At 36.5% G+C, this 16,512-nt stretch overlaps 1 long non-coding RNA gene across 2 annotated transcripts in view; it reads right to left on the bottom strand.

Moving 5' to 3' along the window:
- LOC129619940 (uncharacterized) overlaps positions 1-16,512 on the bottom strand; it is a 169,899-nt gene that overhangs the window by 68,794 nt on the left and 84,593 nt on the right. The window contains exons 2-3 of one of the 2 annotated variants that reach the window (XR_008698299.1): positions 16,207-16,247; positions 13,748-13,889 (exon numbers count right to left, since the gene is read on the bottom strand). This is a non-coding gene — a long non-coding RNA (uncharacterized LOC129619940). Of the gene's footprint in view, positions 1-10,721; positions 11,089-13,747; positions 13,890-16,206; positions 16,248-16,512 lie in introns of those variants that run through there. The other variant, XR_008698300.1, reaches the window with a different exon arrangement.

Here is a 16,512-nt window from a genome sequence, read left to right as displayed (position 1 = left end):
GTGCAATTGTGCGGTAGTTTGAGCATTCTTTGGCATTGCCTTTCTTTGGGATGGAATGAAAACTGACCTTTTCGAGTCCTGTGGCCACTGCTGAGTTTTCCAAATTTGCTGGCATATTGAGTGGAGCACTTTCACAGCATCATCTTTCAGGATTTGGAATAGCTCAACTGGAATTCCATCACCTCCACTAGCTTTGTTCGTAGTGATGCTTTCTAAGGCCCACTTGACTTCACATTCCAGGATGTCTGGGTCTAGGTGAGTGATCACACCATTGTGATTATCTGGGTTGTGAAGATCTTTTTTGTATATTTCTTCTGTGTATTCTTGCCACCTCTTAATATCTTCTGCTTCTGTTAGGTCCATACCATTTCTGTCCTTTATCGAGCCCATCTTTGCATGAAATGTTCCTTTGGTATCTCTGATTTTCTTGAAGAGATCCCTAGTCTTTCCCATTCTGTTGCTTTCCTCTATTTCTTTGCATTGATCGCTGAAGAAGGCTTTCTTATCTCTTCTTGCTATTCTTTGGAACTCTTCATTCAAATGTTTATATCTTTCCTTTTCTCCTTTGCTTTTCGCTTCTCTTCTTTTCACAGCTATTTGTAAGGCCTCCCCAGACAGCCATTTTGCTTTTTTGCATTTCTTTTCTATGGGAATGGTCTTGATCCCTGTCTCCTGTACAATGTCATGAACCTCATTCCATAGTTCATCAGGCACTCTATCTATCAGATCTAGGCCCTTAAATCTATTTCTCACTTCCACTGTATAATCATAAGGGATTTGATTTAGGTCATACCTGAATGGTCTAGTGGTTTTCCCTACTTTCTTCAATTTAAGTCTGAATTTGGCACTGAGGAGGTGCCAAATTGTTTCCCAGACAAGGTCTGAGCCACAGTCAGCTCCTGGTCTTGTTTTTGCTGACTGTATACAGCTTCTCCATCTTTGGCTGCAAATAATATAATCAATCTGATTTTGGTGTTGACCATCTGGTGATGTCCATGTATAGAGTCTTCTCTTGTGTTGTTGGAAGAGGGTGTTTGTTATGACCAGTGCATTTTCTTGGCAAAACTCTATTAGTCTTTGCCCTGCTTCATTCCGTATTCCAAGGCCAAATTTGCCTGTTACTCCAGGTGTTTCTTGACTTCCTACTTTGCATTCCAGCCCCCTATAATGAAAAGTACATCTTTTTTGGGTGTTAGTTCTAAAAGGTCTTGCTCAATCTAAATTGTTGCACATAATTTGACAGCCTTCTGAGTTCAATGCAAATGTATGAGATCCAACTAGAAGCAATAGGAAAAAGGAGGCATGTTGCTTAGTATATTAAATTCCATTAGCAGGTGTATGCAATGAGGGCAATGGCAAAATCAGACATGATTGACCCACTAAGAGAAAGATTCTATTGCTAGAATTCACTTCCTGGCAACGATAGGAAGTATAAGACTCTCTTATTACAGAAAAGAAAATATAGATTCCTCTGTCCACTAACACTGAAATATGTAGGGGATAAACTAGTCACATTCTTCGGCTCACTTATCCACATTCACTATATTTCATCTCAGTTTTTAATGACTGATAGTGTGCTAATTCCAAATTGTTTTAAAGCTTACTTTCTTTGTCACCAAAAGAGTAGATTCCTTATTAAATAATCATATAAACTGCCATTAAAAGGTGATTATAAATCAACTATAGATAACTCTTGGAGAAGGAAATGGCAATCTACTCCAGTATTCTTGCCTAGAGAATTCCATGGATGGAAGAATCTGGTGTGCCACAGTCCATGTGGTCACAAAGAGTCAGACACGGCTGAGCGACTACACACAGACGTAAATAAATCTGAACAATATGTAAACTACTTGACTATAAAAACCCAGAGATTGTCCTCTGCTCACTTTTCTTCCATTAAGCTAAACAACTACTGGCTCAGAGTTTTGAGAAAATCCATGAATTCAAAATTAAAAGGAGAGAATAAAACTAAAATTGTGGAGAATAATGGAAGCAGATCTAAGGGTAGGATTCTTATGCTGAGCTAGACTATATGCCTCTTGTGTCTTCTGCATTGGCAGGCAAATTCTTTACCACTGAGCCATCTGTGGTGGTGGCTGGTGGTTTAGTTGCCAAATTGTGTCTGACTCTTTGCGACTCCATGGACTGTAGCCTACTAGGCTCCACTGACCATGGGATTTCCCAGACAAGGACACTGGAGTAGGTTGTCATTTCCTTCTCCAGGGGATCTTCCCCAACCAGGGATCACACCCAGGTCTCCCGCATTGCAGAAAGATTCTTTATCTACTGAGCCACCAGGAAGGCCCTTATTTAAGGTCGCCCCTTGATCAAAAATGTTATCGATATCTTTTCAGTGTCTCTGAAAAATACCTTTTATTTGGTTATCATCTTTAGATTTTACAAGCTGAGCCAAGTTTGAATTAGAAAATCACTTTTGATAAGCTAATAATTCCCCTAAAATTCTGAAGAGTCAAGGAATGATAATCATATGTTTGAAATGTTGAACTCTTAATGTTTAAGTAGCTTACTTGAAATTATAGTTGACTGATAATTTAATATAAAGAACTTAAACAAATATGAAAAGATAGAATAGAAATTAATTTAATCAAAATTTTTAATGTGTGAGTACTTTTAAAACTTAGCAGTAACTTTAGAAGTAATAAATTTTAAAAGATTGTGTCTTAAATGTAAAATTACCTGTATTCCAGCATATTTAACTAAATGCAAATTAAAATTTGAGAATAGTAGAATATAACAAATTGTCACATACCTACATTTGCAGATATAATTCAAATTATTAATAAAAAGTTAAGAACTTGATGAATAAAGTGACAAAAAAGAAAATTTTGAAAAGTATACAAGAATACCTGATTAATACACACAATTTCATCTATGCCATTCATCCCTATACCCATCTACCCTCTGACAACCACTAGTTTGCTCTCTTTATCTTTGAGTCTGTCTCTGTTTTGTTTGTTCATTTATATTGAGTTTTATATTCCACATATAAATGGAAAAATATGATGTTTGTTTTTCCTTGTCTGACATTTTACTTAGCATAGTAGCCTCTATGTCCACCCACGCTGCAGCAAATGACAATATTTCATCCTTTTTTATGGCTAATATTCTATTATATGTATTATACATATCACATCTCTATCCACTTATCTGTTCTTGGATACTTAGTTTGCTTCCATACCTTGGGTCATGTAAATAGTGTTACAATGAACATAGAGATACATACACCTTTTCAAATTAGTGTTTTTGATTTCTTCATATAAATAACAAGAAGTAGAACTGTTAGATGTTATAGTAGTTCTATTTTTAAATTTTTTTCAGGAAACTCCATACGTTTTTCCATAGAGTTTATATCCATTTATATATCCACCAACAGTGCATAAAGGATTTTGTTTTCTCCACATCCTCACCAATATTTCCTGTTTTATGTCTTTCTGACAACCAATAGAATAGATGTGAGGTGATACCCTCACTGTGGATTTGATTTGCATTCCCCTAATGATCAGTGATGTTCAGCATCTTTTATGTCTTTGTTGCCATCAATATGTGTCCTTGGAAAAATGTCTATTCAAGTGTCCCCATTTTTGATATTTGGCAAAACTAATATAATTATGTAAAGTTTAAAAATAAAATAAAATTAAAAAAAATTAAATAAATAAATAAAATAAAATAAAATTAGGATGCAGATTCCTCTGTCCACTAACATTGAAATATGCAGAGGATAAGCTAGTCACATTCTCTGGCTCACTTACCCACATTCAGTATATTTCATCTCAGTTTTTAATGACTTATAGTGTGGAACACAAACACAAATATATGCAATAGAGGCACAAGTAAAGCATATTTTCAACCATCTAAAAGCATGTTTACTTACGGCTTACGACAAATTTTTTTTTAATGTACCACCATTAATCACAACACCACTCACTATAATGTTGTTGTGCTTGGACAATGTCAAGATGGGGTTTAGAAAGGTTCCTGCTACTTATGCACCATTCAAATGGTTTTCTGATTTGTTTCAACTTATCCATCTTTCATTCATTCAATGTGTGAGACACAATTGCTGGTGATCCATCATGTAGAGTCTACAGAGGATTTTATATTTGATTTGTTTCAATTAGGAAAGGAGATAGGACAGGAGCAGCAGGAAGTTCAGGCAGAGAAAATAACATAAGAAACAAACAAGCAAGCAAACAAACAAAAGGCAGTGAAATATTAAAAAGCACATTTTATCTGGGTAATCTTAGTTTAATTGTTGAGCTGAATGGACTAAGTAGAGGAAAACTTAGACCTGATAATCAAATAAATTTTGTGTAAGTGTAAGAAACTATTTACTGAAATAAAATGGAAAAACAAACTCATATTTGTGTTTTAGAGAGGCAGCTCTTGAGGAATGGTATGTGATAGATTAAAATAAGAAAATTACCAAATGTAAAGATAGGGCAGAGGTTGATATTACAATAGTCCCATGGGATACTATAATACTGGAACTGAAATACTGGCAGTAAGTGTAAAGAAGAGAAGGAGGAATTTAAGGCATCATCAAGATAGAGAACCAACAGGACTTGATCAGAAATAGCATCTGATGACTTAAGGAGGAGACATCAAGAATGTTCATCTGTTGTCTCAGGCAACTGAGTAGGTAGTGACACCGCTTACTAAGATACACAAAAACTCATAATGATTTTAGTTTTTTAGTCTTTTATAAGAATGAACTTATGGTTGCCAGGGGGAAGAATGGGGTAAAGTGATAGTTACGGAGTTTGGGATGGATATGTACACGCTGCCATATGTGAAATGGATAACCAACAAGGTCCTATTGTATATTTATAGCACAGGGAACACTGTTTGATGTTATGTGGCAGCCTGGACAAGAGGGGCATTTGGGGGAGAATAGATACATGTATATTTATGGTTGAATCCCTTTATTGTTCACCTGAAACAATCACAACATTGTTAATTGTCAATATACCAATAATTTTTTTTTAAATACTGGGAATATTAGGAGAGGTAATGCCTTAAGACTTATAATTTTGTAAATTGCATGTAAATAGTTACTCCAAATTACTCCAAATTTGGCCTTGGAGTACAGAATAAAGCAGGGCAAAGGCTAATAGAGTATTGCCAAAAGAACATACTGGTCATAGCAAACAGCCTCTTCCAACAACACAAGAGAAGATTCTACACATGGCCATCACCAGATGGTCAACACCAAAATCAGTGATTATATTCTTTGCAACCAAAGATAGAGAAGCTCTAACAAGTCAGCAAAAACAAGACTGGGAGCTGACTGTGGCTCTGATCATGAGCTCCTTATTGCAAAATTCAGACTTAAATTTAAGAAAGTAGGGAAAACCACTAAACCATTCAGGTATGACCTAAATCAAATCCCTTATGATTATACAGTGGAAGTAACAAATAAATTTAAGGGACTAGATCTGATAGATAGAATGCCTGATGATCTATGGATGGAGGTTTGTGACATTGTTCAGGAGACAAGGATCAAGACCGTCCCCAAGTAAAGAAATGCAAAAAAGCAAAATGGCTGTCGGAGGAGGCTTTACATGTAGCTGTGAAAAGAAGAGATGCCAAAAGCAAAGGAGAAAAGGAGAGATATACCCATTTGAATGCAGAGTTCCAAAAAAGAGCAAGGAGAGGTAAAAAAGCCTTCCTTAGTGATCAATGCAAAGACATAGAGGAAAACAATAAAATGGGAAAGGCTAGAGATCTCTTCAAGAAAATCAGAGATACCAAGGGAACATTTCATGCAAAGATGGGCTCAACAAGGGACAGAAATGGTATAGTCTTAACGGAAGCAGAAGATATTAAGAAGAGGTGGCAAGAATACACAGAAGAACTGTACAAAAAAAATCCTCATGACCCAGATAATCATAATGCTGTGATCACTCACCTAGAGCCAGACATCTTGGAATATGAAGTCAAGTGGGCCTTAGGAAGCATCACTACAAACAAAGCTAGTGGAGGTGATGGAATTCCAGTTGAGCTATTTCAAATCCTAAAAGATGATGCTGTGAAAGTGCTGCACTCAATAGGCCAGCAAATTAAAAAAAAAAAAACAAAAAACTCAGCAGTGGCCACAGGACTGGAAAAGGTCAGTTTTCATTCCAAACTCCAAAGAAAGGCAATGCCAAAGAATGCTCAAATTACAACAAAATTGCACTCATTTCACACGTTAAAAAAGAAATGCTTAAAATTCTCCAGGCCAGGCTTCAGCAATATGTGAACCGTGAACTTCCTGATGTTTAAGCTGGTTTTAGAAAAGGCAGAGGAACCGGAGATAAAATTCTCAACATCCAATGGGTCATCAAAAAAGCAAGAGAGTTCCAGAAAAACATCTATTTCTGCTTTATTGACTATGCCAAAGCCTTTGACTGTGTGGATCACAATAAACTGTGGAAAATTCTGAAAGAGATGGGAATACCAGACCACCTGACCTGCCTCCTGAGAAATCTTTATGCAGGTCAGGAAGCAACAGTTAGAACTGGAAATGGAACAACAGACTGGTTCCAAATAGGAAAAGGAATATGTCAAGGCTGTATATTGTCACCCTGCTTATTTAAATTATATGCAGAGTACATTATGAGAAACGCCAGGCTGGATGAAGCACAAACTGGAATTAAGATTGCCGGGAGAAATATCAATAACCTCAGATATGCAGATGACACCACCCTTATGGCAGAAAGTGAAGAAGAACTAAAGAGCGTCTTGATGAAAATGAAAGAGGACAGTGAAAAAGTTGGCTTAAAGCTCATCATTCAGAAAATTAAGATCATGGCATCTGGTCCCATCACTTCATGTCAAATAGATGGGGAAACAGTGGAACATTCAGAAAATTAAGATCATGGCATCCGGTCCCATCACTTCATGTCAAATAGATGGGGAAACAGTGGAAACAGCTGCTGATTTCATTTTTGGGGGCTCCAAAATCACTGTGATGATGACTGCAGCCATGAAATTAAAAAAATGCTTACTCCTTGGAAGGAAAGTTATGACCAACCTAGACAGGGTATTAAAAAGCAGAGACATTACTTTGCCAACAAATGTCCATCTAGTAAAGGCTATGGTTTTTCCAGTAGTCATGTATGGATGTGAGAGTTGGACCATAAAGAAAACTGAGCACTGAAAACTTGTTGCTTTTGAACTGTGGTGTTGGAGAAGCCTCTTGAGAGTCCCTTGGACAGCAAGGAGATCCAACCAGTCCATCCTAAAGGAGATCAGTCCTGAGTGTTCATTGGAAGGACTGATGTTGAAGCTGAAACTCCAATACTTTCACCACCTGATGCAAAGAGCTGACTCATTGGAAAAGACCCTGATACCAGAAAGGATTGAAGGCGAAAGGAGAAGGGGACAATAGAGAAGGATGTGGTTGGATAGCATCACTGACTCAATGAAGATGAGTTTGAGCAGACTCCAGGAGTTGGTGATGGACAGGGAGGCCTGGCTTTCTGTGGTCCATGGGGTCCTGAAGAGTCAGACAGGAATGAGTGACTGAATTGACCTGAACTGATGTAATTAGTTCTACAGACATTAAGAGCATAACTTTGCACAAGACTCAGAACATGCACCAACTTCAATATTTTTCACCTGGGATACAAATAACTTGTGTAATTACCAAAATGGGATTTAATGGCTAAAGCCCTGTGGATTTATTTTCTTTTTTCTTTCAAAAGAGTGCCAATATCTCCTATAGTGCCAATATACAAATCTAACAGGATGTGTTAGGAGAACAGCCTAAGTCTGTTTTTATACATGTGGTATTAGAGGTGATTATAATATCATTTCTTGAGTAACTTGGTCAGACATAGCACTTATGTGTAGGGTTCCTAGCTGTCATGTACAAGTCACAGCTGACCTATTTGAACAAATTAGTAAGCAAACATTCTGTGACTATTTCTAACAGAGCAAATATTATTGGTAGTCTAAATGTATTTTACCCATAAACTAAAAAGGATTTTAAAGCAGTTCAGGTTAGATACTGTTTGCAAAGGAATGTAAGAGCCCTGCTTTCATGTTTTCAAAATAACACTGTCTTGACAAAATTTACAAATCACATTTATAGAAATAAGAAGAGAAATGCTCATTCATGACTACATGGCTTTTTCACAAATATGTGTGTCTAAAAATATTATGTATAATAGTTTTTACCCAAATCTGACATTCTATTGTAGAAATGTAGGAAAGAAATCAATTTGTGGGTCTACTGCTGAATCATCAGTTATTCTGTGCCTTTGATGGCACATTTGACTAACTTAATTCAATTATTATTTCTTCTTTCCACAGTTTGAATATAATTCTATGAGTTCTTTTTCTGTTTGGTCTGGGGCATGAATGTATAATTACTAATGATGGTAGTTGTATATATGCATGAAAAAACATTTGATTTTAATAATTAGCGTTCATAGTTTAATCTTTAGACACAGTGAGAAAGGAACCTTCTCCAAGCCATGGAGGCATTGTGATATAGTCATGTCTGATAGGTTAACACAGAGGAAGAAAAAAAAAAAAATTAATGCTCAGCAACTACAGAATGCAAGCAAGTTGCAGTGCAAAGTTATCTGATTAAAGATTCAATTTTACTTTAAAAAACTTTAATCAGCAATTGTACATAAATGTTTATGTGTTATTGCTCTAAATACCAATCCACACAAGTAGCAGTCTATAATAAAAATATCCCTTAGCTCTTAAACAAACAAACAAACAAAAACACAGAGGGAAACAAACTGAACATAAAATTCAATAAAAAATGAAAACATAAGTAAACACTGAATTTGTAGAATTAATAAATAAATTATATCCAGGTTCAGGGTTCTACTTACATTTTATACAAAATATTTATCAGCTCATATTCCTAATAGAAGCCAACAAATTTTAGGTTGATTACATAGTCTAATACCAAAGACTAAAAAATAGACACTAAGATTTAACTAGAAATAGTACCTATTAGAGTATACTTTTGAAATTTCTGAAATCAAATGTATTTAAAACGTTTTCTCTAGTTCCTTTGATATTCAACCTTGATCAATTTTCATTTGAAGAGGTAATTATAAAGTCTCCAGAGTTCCCAAAACAACATAATGAGATGCTCAAGCACAAATTAAAACAAAATAACTTCCATCTACTAAAGGAAGAAATGTGAACATCTTCCCTTTTGTCTAAATACATTGATCATTTTAATTACAAATTATGGGAAAAGTTAATGGAATCACAGCATTCCGTTTACAACATATATACGTGTGCATGTGAGAGTGTATTTTTATGCCTTAAAACCATGTAGGCAATAAGCAACAATATTACAATAAAATATGACTTTAAAATTTGAGTATACATTGGTAATGCATTGTTTTTCATTTTATGTACACAAAAATTGTTTCCTGAGTATAGGATGAAGGTTTATTGCAGAGAAAGAGCTATAATATTTCTATTATGAGAGTCATATCTAAATTAGTTGACAAAAGAATTGCCATGTGCAGGTCATCAGTCTTTGCAGACTTAAAATTTGTGCTGGGAAATTTGGCCTTTGTCCTAGTTCTGGACTGACAGGTAGGAGTTGGGATAGGTAAGGTCATGCAAACTTAATGGAAGTATACAACTCTCAGAAGCTTTACCTGTGAGTTAATACAACTGCAACAACTTTAATCTAAAAATTAAATCTCTATTGGTGCTGGAGATACAATTCAATATTTATAAAGGTTAGTACAAGTAATTTTTTAGTATTCCTCTGGCTGTAACAGTAGGCCTTGAGTAAGAATAAAGGGGGCCTGAGAATAAGGCCCTGAGTACAGGGCACTCTGAGTAGTAGCAAGATCCTTGACAATCATGACAGACCAAGGAGTCAAAGAGAGACATGGCAAATATGGGCCATACTGGTGAACCTTCAAGTTGTAATATCTTTTATTCCTATTCCTTTCCTATACTGTAAAATTTTCATTTCCATTAGGATTTTGGGAAGGTGTATTGGTTTACTTTGTTATGTTTGGAGAAAAGTAAACCAGTGAGACCTGTAGTGGCAAGGGAAAGTAGCTGTGAAACTGTAATAGCTGACAAAAAAAATGCCTGGGGCAGCAATTCCCAAAAGGTCATAGCAATCCATCTAAGTTGACAAGAATTCTTTGAGGGTGTTTAGCAATAGTAAATGGAGAAGGCAATGGCACCCCACTCCAGTACTCTTGCCTGGAAAATCCCATGGATGGAGGAGCCTGGTAGGCTGCAGTCCATGGGGTCACTAAGAGTCAGACATGACTGAGCAACTTCACTTTCACTTTTCACTTTCATGCACTGGAGAAGGAAATGGCAACCCACTCCAGTGTTCTTGCCTGGAGAATCCCAGGGACGGGGGAGCCTGGTGGGCTGCCATCTATGGGGTCGCACAGAGTCAGACACGACTGACATGACTTAGCACCAGCAGCAATAGTAAATAAGATACACTGAAGGAAGGAAGAAGGAAAGGAGGGAAGAATGGATTTCCTACAAAAAAGTAGAAAGAAGGCTTTGTGTGAGGACCTACCTGTGTTATCCAGGTATTAAAAGAAGTGATAACCTAAAGTTTGAGATTTTGTAATATAGCCTGGAATTATACATGTATCGTAACATTGACTTTTTACCGCAGTCAAAAAATACCTTAAAAAAAGTCACATTTAATAGCTAACTTTTAACTCAATTAACTTTATTTAAATTGCGTTAAATATTGTGCAGGTTCATTGACATTACAATGAAGAATGATCTGTAATATCATAGTACAAGGAAGTGTGCATGAGTGGGAAAGGAAGAGAGAAGGCGTTGTGCGTGGGGCGACAAAACAGAATAACAAAATCAACTTTGCATATTTCTCAAACAATGCGTATGCTAAATCTCTTCAGGGAGGTCCAACTCTGCGCCACCCTAAGGACTGTAGCCAATCAGGCTCCTCTGTCCATGGGATTCTCTAAGCAAGGATACTGGAGTAGGTTACCATGCCCTCCTCCACTGGATCTTCCTGACCCAATGATCGAATCCGCTTCTCTTACCTCTACTGTACTGATGGTTAGGCCAGTTCTTTACTGATAGTGACACCTGGGAAAGTGAAAGTGAAAGTCCCTCAGTCATGCTGGACTCCTTGTGACCCCATAGACATAGACTATACAGTTCATGGAATTCTCCAGGCTAGAATACTGGAGTGGGTAGCCTTTCCTTTCTTCAGGAGATCTTCCCAATTCAGGGATTGAACCAAGGTCCCCCACATTGCAGGCAGATTCTTTACCAGCTGAGCCATCTGGGAAGCCCTCCTTAAACAACACTCAATCCTTAATCCTGCTGTGTTAGGTCCATACCACTTCTGTCCTTTATTGTGCCCATGTATGCATGAAATGTTCCCTTGGGATCTCTGATTTTCTTGAAGAGATCTTTAATCTTTCCCATTTTATTGTTTTCCTCTATTTCTTCTCATTTATCAATGAGGAAGGCTTTCTTATCTCTCCTTGCTATTCTTTGGAACTTTACATTCAAATGGATATATCTTTCCTTTTCTCCTTTGCCTTTAGCTTCTCTTCTTTTCTCACCTATTTGTAAGGCCTGCTCAGACAGCCATTTTGCCTTTTTGCTTTTATTTTTCTTGGGGATGGTCTTGATTCCCGTCTACTCTACAATGTCATGAACCTCCATCCATAGTTCTTCAGGCACTCTATCTATCAGATCTAATCCCTGTACAAAAAAAGATCTTCACAACCCAGATAATCACAATGGTGTGATCACTGACCTAGAGCCAGACATCCTGGAATGTGAAGTCAAGTGGGCCTTAGAAAGCATCACTACAAACAAAGCTAGTGGAGGTGATGGAATTCCAGTTGAGCTATTTCAAATCCTAAAAGATGATGCCGTGAAAGTGCTGCACTCAATATGCCAGCAAATCTGGAAAACTCAACAGTGGCCACAGGACTGGAAAAGGTCAGTTTTCATTCCAGTCCCAAAGAAAGGCAATGCCAAAGAATGCTCAAACTACAACACAATTGCACTCATCTCACATGCTAGTAAAGTAATGCTTAAAATTCTCCAAGCCAGGCTTCAGCAATACATGAACCATGAACTTCCAGATGTTCAAGCTGGTTTTAGAAAAGGCAGAAGATCAAATTACCAACATCCGCTGGATCATGGAAAAAGCAAGAGAGTTCCAGAAAAACATCTATTTCTGCTTTATTGACTATGCCAAACCTTTGACTGTGTGGATCACAATAAACTGTGGAAAATTCTGAAAAAGATGGGAATACCAGACCATCTGACCTGCCTCTTGAGAAACCTGTATGCAGGCCAGGAAGCAACAGTTAGAACTGGACATGAAACAACAGAGTGGTTCCAAATAGGGAAAGGAGTATGTCAACGCTGTATATTGTCACCCTGTTTATTTAATTTATATGCAGAGCACATCATAAGAGAAACCCTGTGCTGGAGGAATCACAAGCTGGAATCAAGATTGCCGGGAGAAATATCAACAACCTCAGATATGCAGATGACACCACCCTTGTGGCAGAAAGTGAAGAAGAACTAAAGAGCCTCTTGAAAGTGAAAGAGGAGAGTGAAAAAGTTGGCTTAAACTCCACATTCAGAAAACAAAGATCATGGCATCTGGTCCCATCACTTCATGGCAAATAGATGGGGAAACACTGAATGACTTTATTTTTCTGGGCTCCAAAATCACTGCAGATGGTGATTGCAGCCATGAAATTAAAAGACGCTTACTCCTTGGAAGGAAAGTTATGACCAACCTAGACAGCATGTTGAACAGCAGAGGCATTACTTGTCAACAAAGGTCCATCTAGTCAAGGCTATGGTTTTTCCAGTGGTCATGTATGGATGTGAGAGTTGGACTGTGATGAAAGCTGAGCACTGAAGAATTGATGCTTTTGAACTGTGGTGTTGGAGAAGACTCTTGAGAGTCCCTTGGACTGCAAGGAGATCCAATCAGTCCATCCTAAAGGAGATCAGTCCTAGGTTTTCATTGGAAGGACTGATGCTGAAGCTGAAACTCCAATACTTTGGTCACCTCATGTGAAGAGTTGACTCATTGGAAAAGACCCTGATGCTGGGAGGGATTGAGGGCAGGAGGAGAAGGGGATGACAGAGGATAAGATTGTTGGATGGTATCACCGACTCAATGGACATTTGTTTGGATGGACTCCAGGAGTTGGTGATGGACAGGGAGGCCTGGCATGCTGTGGTTCATGGGGTCGCAGAGTTGGACACGACTGAGTGACTAAACTGAACTGAACTGAGCCAGGTTCCTATGCAGTATTGATCTTTACAGCACTGGACTTTACTTCCATCACCAGTCACATCCACAACTAGGCACTGTTTTCGCTTTGGCTCCATCTCTTTATTTACTGAGACATCAGTATCCAGCCTGTAGATAATTTAAGTTGATGAATCCTCTATATTTAAGACATTTTTTTTTGAAATTTACTATATTTTTTATAATGATCCTCACATTTCAAAATGAGGAAATTCAGCACATTAATGATGGTTTAAAATGAAGTCTTTAGAGTATATTATATATTTCACATGGAAATTAATAATCATTTCTTTTCCTACAGATAAAATGAGAAGCAACTGTGTAGACTTCTCTTCCCTCAACCCCTTATGTATGCCTCTTTTCAGTTGATTACAAAGCTAATCTGGGTATCCCTGAAAGAGTCATCTGAGGATTTATTTTCTATAAAAAGATTTGAAATGTTACACTTACCAGAAGATGATCACAAATCTGCAAATGTAGTAGGGGGCCAGCTAGCCAAGTCACCACAACTAAGATGTCATTAGCCTGTCATAGCAGGTCATAGCCATCAGCCGCTATTCATCATATATATCAATGGATGTTGTTCACATATCTGAGGTGAACCCAAGAGTGAAATTTATAACCATCCCACCTATGCCACATAAAGATGGGAGCTGACATTTATTTTCTCTCTCTTTACCTCTCATTTTTAAAAAATAAGCCCAGTTATATATTCTGAACTATAGAGAATTTAATCTAATTTCTGCTTTATTTTAAACAGCTGCTATTGTAACTTTGTAAAGTGAAAATGTTAATTGCTCAGTCCTATCCAACTCTTTGCAACCCCATGAACTATAACCCACAGGCTCCTCTATCCATGAAAGGCTCGCTCTAGCCAAGAATAAGGGAGTAGGTAGTCATTTCATTCTCCAAGGTACCTTGCCAACCCAGTGATTGAACCTGGGTCTCCTGCATTGCAGGCAGATTCTTTACCCTCTGAGCCACCAGGGAAGCCCTTACTGATGTTTAATGTAGAATAGAGGATGAGATGTGTTGTATTAATAGTTATAGGCCATTTTGTAGAATTTTAGATTCATTCTATGTTAGCAGAGAATTTTAAAATATTATATAATTTATCTTTTTAAAAATTATTTTCTCAGTATCAACATGAAAGTCCTTTGTTTTTTGTTGGTATATATGTATGGTATCAAACTGAATAATGTCTTCTACTCTACTCCTCTGTTCTACACTTCAGCTAATAATCAACTATCGCTTATTATTTGATTACTAGAGAAAATGCAGAGATTGTAGATAAATAGTAAGGGATTCATATTTAGGTAATTTAATTTAGCAGAAATTGAGTCTAATACTTGCTGCAAAACTTTTTTCTGATGTTCTGCTGTGATGCATGTAACTCTTGTCTTTAATTTTATAAATAAAATTATTTATAAAATCATCTCAAGTCATTGAAATTTTAAAATCACTGCTTTACCCAGGAAAGAGGAGATATTAATCATGTTGTTTAATTGATTCAAAAGGTTATTCATTAAAAAAATTAGGGTTCCTACTATAAATTATGCTTTAAACCATATTAGTTGTGAGAATATAAATATGTTAATAAGCTGAGCATTGTACTCAAGGTGCTCTTAGACTTTTGAGAGCTGGGGTATGTAGATTTTACAATAGAAGCTATTAAAGGCACAATCTTCCAAGAGATAATGAAGATTGTTTCATTAGTAAAGGAATAACAGACACAGTCCAGAAGTGGGGTGGGAAATGAGCAGGTAACCGAGAAGTGGTAAGGTAAGGAAAAGTAGGACTATACAAACTTCTACTTTCTTTACTTTCCTATTCTCTGCAAGAAAAACCATATCAAGGGAGAAATCATAAATATTGGAGTAATTTTTAAATCTCATGTTGCATTTAATCTCATTTGGCTCATATGATTCTCATACTTTTACTCAATAAAGGCAAATTAATATCATTTAAAATATTCTGATTTAAACTAGGTTAAATTTTTGGTTGACCCCTAAGGACAATATGTTATGAATATACTTGATGAGAAACTTTGAATAAATGAATTGTTGACATAAAAGTTTTTGAGAATTGAAAGTGCTTAGTTTATTTATAAAGATAAGTGAGAAGCCTGGAGAAAACTGAATGTCAACTATACTTAACTCCTTTCATTTTACATCCTATTAACACCATGAAGTTTCATTTCTCGCTCTATCACTTTACCCAAATTTTTATGGCTTTATTATAGGGTATGTTGTTATGTAAATCTGAGGAAACATACTGTTTGAAAAACCTGCATTATTAATATTTAACTGTAGAAAATTACATTTAATTAATTAAACATGTAGTTAGGTTAGGTGTGGGAGGTCAATTTTTTTTTTTTTATTTTACAAATTTGTGTTCATTACTGTACACTGGGATCTTACTGTTTTACATAAAATGCATTAACTGTTATATGAGCTTCCCAGATAGCTCAGATGGTAAAGAATCTGCCTGTAATGCAGAAGACCCGAGTTTTATCCCTGGATTGGGAAGATCTCCTGAAGAAGTGAATGGCTACCCACTCCAGTATTCTTGCCTGGAGAATTCCATGGACAGAGGACCCCAGTCGGCTATAGTCCATGGGGTCTCAAAAAGTCAAACACAACTGAGTCACACACACACACACACACACACACACACACACAGTTGGCATATAAAGACATTTACCTAATTATTAATTTAGGAAAAAAATCTGAATACCTTCTTCTTTGCAAAGGTAATTTGCAAAAGCAGATTAAATGCGATTCTAATACAGTTTATTTAAATTATTAATTAAAAAAACAGTTCAATATCTCATTTTCAGCAGATTTATAACAATCAATGTTTAGTAGTTCTTCCATTTTTAAAATATATTTTATGTACACTAAACTTACCATGATAGTGAAAATTCAAGTCAATTTTCTTTCATTTCTTTCTGAAAGAAAAAGATTTTGTTCAGTTGCCAATTAAATAAAAATAATTTTAGGCCTACTTATAGAGCATAATTAAGCTTTTCCTTTTTTCAGATTAAATGATACAATCAGCAGTATGAGTTCAAACCTTGAGCTGCAAGCAAAAATTTTAGAAAGAACTCCTTTATTAACTATAAAATAATTAGATGTTGAGGAAAATGGCAACCAGGGGTTATGAGGGCAAATGGTAAAAGGAGTTCTTTCCATTTTGTTATTATAGAATGAACT

The sequence above is a fragment of the Bubalus kerabau genome, chromosome 9, assembly GCF_029407905.1.
Source record: "Bubalus kerabau isolate K-KA32 ecotype Philippines breed swamp buffalo chromosome 9, PCC_UOA_SB_1v2, whole genome shotgun sequence".
Classification (NCBI taxonomy): Eukaryota; Metazoa; Chordata; class Mammalia; order Artiodactyla; family Bovidae; genus Bubalus; species Bubalus kerabau.
This window is presented reverse-complemented; position numbering and strand designations above follow the sequence as displayed.